Source organism: Eurosta solidaginis, chromosome 5 (assembly GCF_040869045.1).
Source record: "Eurosta solidaginis isolate ZX-2024a chromosome 5, ASM4086904v1, whole genome shotgun sequence".
Lineage (NCBI taxonomy): Eukaryota > Metazoa > Arthropoda > Insecta > Diptera > Tephritidae > Eurosta > Eurosta solidaginis.
In genome coordinates this window covers 76,466,177-76,473,793 of record NC_090323.1, presented here as the reverse complement: position 1 = coordinate 76,473,793, position 7,617 = coordinate 76,466,177, and positions in this window count along the sequence as shown.

Below are 7,617 nucleotides of genomic sequence, written 5' to 3'. Positions count from 1 at the left end.
AAACAGACTGCTAAACTCTTGAAAGGATCCTGCCAGATCTGCTAAATAACAAACACATTGCTATTTAAGGAGCAGTCTGCTAAAATAATAAGCTGGACTAATAATTTTTACTCGTTACGATTGGAAAATTTACGCAATCCTTGCGAAAACTTACTTCCACAGTATCAAGAAGTGTGCACAAACCATGTTAAGTGTGCTTGGAGTAAAACCATTTCTGAAAATATACTACCGAGCATAATAATAATCGCAGAAAAACCACCTTCAAAAGCAAAAATATTGATACGGACACAACAAAGGAGTTATTATCGTGTCCTCGAGCGAACAAATATCACAACTGCGGGAATACTGACAAGCATAATCAAGTGGAATACAAACCAGCAACATCTACGACTGGCAGCGTGAAGCATAATCAAGTGGAATACAAACCAACAACATCTACGACTAGCAGCGTAAGGCATAATGAAGTGGAATAAATCGGTGCAGTGAAATAACTCCCAACAAAAAAATGAAATAACTCCCAAATATTTTCCATACAAATTGGGACTTATTTCATTATGAAATAGCTCCCAATTCATAGGGACTTATTTCATAATTTTTGCTGGTAATTATTTCATAATAAAATAACTTCCAAATGAAATAATCCCCAATAAAATTTCTTTGAGAGTTATTTCGATACAAGAATAACCAAAATTTCAGAACAAAAATAGACCTGCTTTTTAGTAACAATGATAAAATAGAAATAAAAGATCTAGAAGAGCAACGTATATCCGACCATGAAACGATCTGTTTCAAACTGCCTGTGAAAGAAAAACATAAAATGGGAATATATGAAAAACGCCGGTGTTGGGATAGATATACAAAGGAGAATCTAATAACTCTCCTAAGAAATTACAATTTCGTGGAGCATACCAGCTGTGATATTGGACTTAGAGTACAAACAATTAATAATATTTTATGTGATGTAATGGAAACGCGAACGTACGAGAAGAGTGCAAATAAAAATAATAAATAAATGGTATGATCATGAGCTTACAGAGCTTAATAAATTAAAGTATGAGCTTTCCAAGATAGCCAAGAGAACCAACGAATGGGATAATTATAATTATACTAAAGGGGAATATAAAAAACTGATCAAAATAAAAAAGAAGCAATATATGGAAAATAAAGTTATGGCAAACTGTAATAATCAAAAGAAAATGTGGAAAAGTCTTAAAGACGCGATAAATTTAAACAACGAAACATCTCAATTAAGACGGATTATTATAAATAACATACCAATTGAAGATTATCACGAAATCGCAAGTCGTTTAAATCAGTACTTCGTTGGAAGCATAAAAGAAATATGTAATACTATAGAAGCAATTATACCAGAAAATGCACCAGAAGATATAAATAGAGAATTAATGAATCTTAAACCTATAAACGTTGAACAGATTATGCGCATAACAGCTTCTTTGAAAAATAAATATGGAGGGAAAAAACTGATAACTGAAGGCGTATGTAAAGATAGTATGGAGTATCTGGGTTTCATGTATACATCCATAATTAATGAAAGCTTTAGAGACGGGATCTTTCCGTCATGTTGGAAAACTGCGACGGTTGTACCAGTTGAAAAAGTGAAAGGCACAGAAAAACCAGAAGAAATACGACCTTTTAGTACGATGCCCAGCGATGAAAAAATAATAGAGAAAGTCGTAAAAGACCAGCTTCTCGAATATTTAAACAAATATGAGATTATCATAAGTGAACAGGTTCAGATCCAAACACTCCTGTGAAACCGCTCTTAACCTGGTTGTCGCAGAATGGAAGGAAGGAATGTCAAACAAGTTAGTGACAGTCTCAGTGTTCCTAGACCTAAAAAGGCCATTTGAGACTATTTACAGGGTAATACTAATGAGGAAACTACATAACATAGGAGTACGTAATAAAACTCTGGAGTAGTTTAAAAGCTACCTTACTGGAAGGAAGCAGAAAACTATAATTAGAAATCAAACTTCCCCTGAAATTGATATTGAGATAGGCCTACCACAAGGATCTGTACTTGCAGCAATACTATTCATCATATACATAAATGATATTAAAATCTGATTTTACAAGGTATAATCGAAACAGCTGTCGCCTTGTCCGTCCTGATGTCACGTTGTTTAAATTTTTTCCCAAATTATTAAAAAAAAAGATATTAAAAACTGTCTGAGCCATTGCAAGATTAGGCTTTTTGCAGATGATGCACTATTGACTGTAAGCTGTGCATCGGAGAGAGAAGCTATGTCCAAGATGCAAGAGGACTTAGACGCAATATATAAGTCGTTGTGTCAAAACAGGCTTAAAATAAATATTGACAAAACAAAATGTATGATATTAAAGAGAAAATCTTCCGTAGAAGAAAATACGTCGCTGAAAATAGCAAATTGTGCGATACATAAAGTAAATGAAATGAAATACCTCGGAATAATAATTGATGAGAAACTAAAGTTTAACGAGCACCTTAATTATACAGAAGCTAAAATATCAAAAAAAATCGGGTTCATGATTCGAACCTGTAAACATGTGAGCAAATATTATAAAATAATGGTATATATCCATTATAGAACCTCACCTCATATATTGCCCTACAATTTTATTCACATTGCCGTACTCGAATATCTCAAAACTCCAGGTGAAGCAAAATAAAGCAATGCGGTTTATCCTTAAGAAACGTTACGTTACACCAATACATGAAATGCTTGAAAGCCTAAATTGGCTAAGCGTAAAACAACTCATCGTATACTATACTTTAAAATTTATACATAACATTAAAATAGGAAATCAGCCGAAATATCTAAACGACCGACTGATATACAACAACGAGATTCACGATTACCAAACAAGAAACAGAAACAACTTTCGCCTGCCAGCAGTACGATCGGAGTTCGACAAGAAAAATATATACTACGCAGGACTGAGAGAATATAACGATCTTCCAATTGAAATAAAACAATGCCAAAACATCAATGAATTTAAGAAACTACTGTATAATTACTATAAAGCACTACCTTTTAGATAATGATCTCATAGATATTCAAATAATTTAGGTCTACAAGACTGTATAAAAATAAATAATAATAATAATAATTTTTTGAGATTGGGAGTTATTTCATTTTTATTGGGACTTACTTCATTGTTTGTAATGAAGGCATTGGGAGTTATTTCATTTTTGTTGGGAGTTATTTCATTTTCTTAAAAATACACTTTTATCAAACTTTGACGTTCTTCTAACAGTTTCTATGCGTCGGCTATACATTAAGGGACCTACTGGTTTTATTCGTAAACTAAAGGGGTTTTTTGAACTTTGAAATTTTGCACATAGGTTCTCAGGGAGCTCCTCAACGAGAATCAGTAAGTAATTTTTAATTGTTATTAACAATTTACTAGTAATTAGTAGTTAAAGTTACCATGGTATAACTATCACTTTTTATCTACATACGAACACTTTCACAAGAATTTTACACATAAATACACTTTGTAATGTTTATAATACCACAATCAACTATTTTAATTTGTTTAAATTTGCTTATTATTGTAAAATTTAATGATTTATTTGTTTACTTTCCGCGAACACAAGCATACAGCCATTTTATCTAATTCACTGCTTGCTTGGTGGTACCAGATGCTTTAAATTACTCCAACGAATGAAAAATTTTTAAATAGTACCAACGAGAAAAATGGACCTTTTTCATTCAACTCTATTTATTTATTTTACAAAAAAATAGAAAATTTGGAATAAAAAATCGCGCGATGCACAGTAATTCTGCGTAGAACACCTTTCTGCATAAGCGGCCTTCGGTCGCGCTTATAAAAAATAACCCTGGGCTACGCCATGCCAAGTCCGGGTGTGTGGTATAACCGTGGCGGTAGCCATTTTTGTATATATTTAATAATTTTATCAATAATTTGTATTAAAATATAAAGTGAATATTTTGTTTGTAAATTGGTTCAACGAAAGAATTAGGCAACGAACTTTTATTGAAAAAATGCGTACTATTTTTTCCAAAAAATATGAAATTTTGAGCAAAATAGCTCACCAAAAGTTGAGCGTAGGTAGGTGCTGGAGTTAAAAACATAAATTGATATTGGACTTGAATGTTGTTATTTTGAACAGAAGAAACTTATTGTTCCAAAATAATCCTCAAGTATATTTTGACGGTCTTTGATTACTTATAGTAATTTTCTCCATGCTCCTTCAAGATCAGAAGTTGGATACCTTGTAGTTGTAATATGTTCGGCTGATATATCGACTCAAAATCGTAGGCATTAGTATTGCAAATAGAATTTGTCAACGTTTATTCCAATGTTTGTAACAATCCATCCATACCATCCAAATGTAACTAATGATTATTCGTTGGAACTAAGTCTTCATCACTGCTAAAGGATACCATTTCAATAATGAAAATTTTTATTTTAAATATGATTAAAATTATGGCACAAACACAATGTTCTTAGTAGTATTTTATCTTGTTAATTTGGACTTTTTTGCAATAGATTGTATAAATCAAATAATGGTAAATTTCACAAAATTTAATTTAGTTTTTAGTATTAGCACTTTTATTTAAATTTTAGTGGTTGTTCTAGTTGTATGAAAATGCACTGATTTTAATTTTTAAAATTTCTTTGAAAGTCATATTAAAAAGTCTTCAAAGACTTAGATAAATTTAGGTCCGTTGGTAGGATCGCCATTGTATAGTTGATAATACAACTATTTTTTTTTAAATTTTATTTATCTTTATTTGAAAATATTAATATTAAAATTGATTATAAAATTCGAATACTAATAACTTTATTTATTTTTTTTTTTGAAATTTAAAAAAAATTTTTTTTTGATCAAAAGTTCATACGATAAAATAAAAAAATATTCAAATTAATAAAGTACAAAATTAACAAGTGAAATTTAAGAATAATATAAACCCTATACCCAGGCCCGTAGAGAGAAAATACGGTCCCGAGACTAAACAATTTACGGCCCCTTTAAAAAATCCACTAATAATTTGATTAACTTGAATTAATGACGTCTCATTCATGAATCATTATTGATGGATTACATCAACAAAAATTTTTGCCGCATCAACTAAATGATTTTTGGACTAAGAGCTGAAAATAAAATTAACGCAGAATATTTACTATTTATACTATTTTATTGTAACGTACAAATGAAATTCTCTTTTAACAGCCACATATTGTTTCAAATAATCTTTTCTAGTTATTTGGTAACATTTTAATACATTTCTGATAAATTTAATGAATAAACTTTATTATTCAATATAGAAAGTTCGGATATCAAAGAGGGGCTTTTCTTGCTTTTTTCGCTGCAAAATTTTTTATAATAATATCAAAATTTAACTATCTTGCCAAAACAGATTCAACACAAAGCGTGGCAAGCCCTGAACACGATATATGCAAGTTTTTAATTCTTGAAAGGACGCCGAAGGAACGCTCTGCACTAGCTACAGTGACAGGTATAGTGCAAAAGATACGTAAAGCAACACAAATGTTGGGGAAAATTGTATACAGATTTTGAACATATGTATATGGCATATAGCAATTCCAATGGTGACAGACCTTTATCAAAATTTGCTTCGTAAATGTGTCTGAAGTGAATTATTTCGCATTCTAAGCTTTGAGAAATGTCCGAATTGTATTTTTCGACAAAGTTTGCTGCGCTCGCCCGCCATGTCTTCAAATTGCCACAAAGAGGAAAACGTCTCGCTCAGATTTCTCATAGCTGCAAATCGTTCAGTAATGCCAGTGATTACCGAATCAACGATCACCAGGAATGTATTGTTTTTAAAATCAGACTCTGAATCATCCGTACTTATCTCATTTAAATTATCATCAGAACGTTTTTGTGGTTTCTCTTTCGAATGTCCGGAAACTTTGACCAGACGTTCAATTGAATAGCAACTTTTTGCATTCGTTTAAAATTGTTTACCATTGGTTCCTGATCAACTTCAAATCAGCTAATAAGGCATCTAGATGTCGGACCTCAACATCTATGGTGGCGTCTCTAGCACGTTTCTTTAATTAATGGTAGTCAGTATTTTGAGTCAAATTGAGGGCAGCAAGATACATTCGAACTTGATGATGTACTTGAGAATAACGGTAACATCTCCGTATGCTTGCGCAGTCAAATTTGCTTTTGGCTGAAATACTATAAAGAGAGCTGGGTACATTTTTTTTGAGGATGTCCTATCGTTGTGGAGTGCTGCTGAAAATAGTAAAACATTTTTGTACAGCTCCGAAGAAAGTAATTGCAGCCCTACAACATTCTGCAGCATCAACACCACATAAATTTAGACTGTGGGTTGCACAAGGCGAGTAATCAGATATTGGCACCGTTATCGTACCCTTGTGAACGACAATCTTTTAATGGGATTTCATGTTTACCTAGAGTATGGCAAATTAGATCAGCGATTTTCTGACCAGTTTTTTGGTTACAATTCAAAAAAGCCAAAACCCGTTCTTGAAATGTAAAATTTGTTGCTTTCGAATTGAAATGGAGTTAGCGCAAAATGAACGTAGTCAACGTGAATAGCATCAGGCATAACATCAACGAAAATAGCAAAATACTTGGCTTTCTTGCCTTGATCTAATATAGTTTCCCTCACGTGCTTTGCACAAATTCCTATAAACTCGTTCTGAATGTCTGGGGAAAGATAGTGAACTTGTAAACGTTTGTGCTGCTGTTGTGAAATCATAACTTTCTGCAAATGACCTCTAAGCATCGGATCATAATGGCTTATATGACCTTAGATGCCCAAAAAATGTTCATCGTTTCGTTACCAGGATATATACTTTCGCCTTTGAAAGCCAGGCCTCTTTCACCCAAAAATAAAATAGTATCCAAAACTCTATATAAAATTTCTTTCCACTTTTGAGTTTCAGTGATTAGCTGTTCATTGATAATTGTACCAATTGTAGCCTCCTTTTGAATTAGATTTTGTAAAGATTGCCATTGAATATAACATTTAATGTGATCTTAAGTATTATCGTGTGATGGCAGTTTATCGTATAGCTTCTTCCATACCTGGAATTTCGAATATCCGCCAGGACAACAAATTTTAGGTCGATTTAAGGTATTGGTGCTTAACAGACAACATGGTAAGCAATAAAAAGCATTGCTACTGGCACTCCACACTAACTAGTCTCGCTCCACTTTCTCACCATTTGGCAAGATTCTCTTTAACAACGAGGTAGGAAATGCCTCGTCATGACAATCACGTGGAAAATAACAGGACACTTTTGATGAACTCGACGAATTATTTCATTGACTTCTTCAGATCGCAAAAACTCATTATTCACGGTGCCGATATCGAAGTCGTTTAAATAATCTGGACTTTGATACAGAGTTGGTGGTATTTTTGGAAGACTTTTTGAAGATGAACCTTCATCAGTGTCACCACGAAAACCTTACGATTTCGGATTCATGTCAACATACATTTTTGTTTGATGTTTTTATTGTCTCCTCACTGTTCAAAGTCCCAGGCAAAAAATCATTATCAATATTCGTTGCGTTTTAAATTCGGCTTAAAATTTGCACATGGAACAACTAAAGACTCTCCTGAATTTAAAAAAAAAAAACAAGTA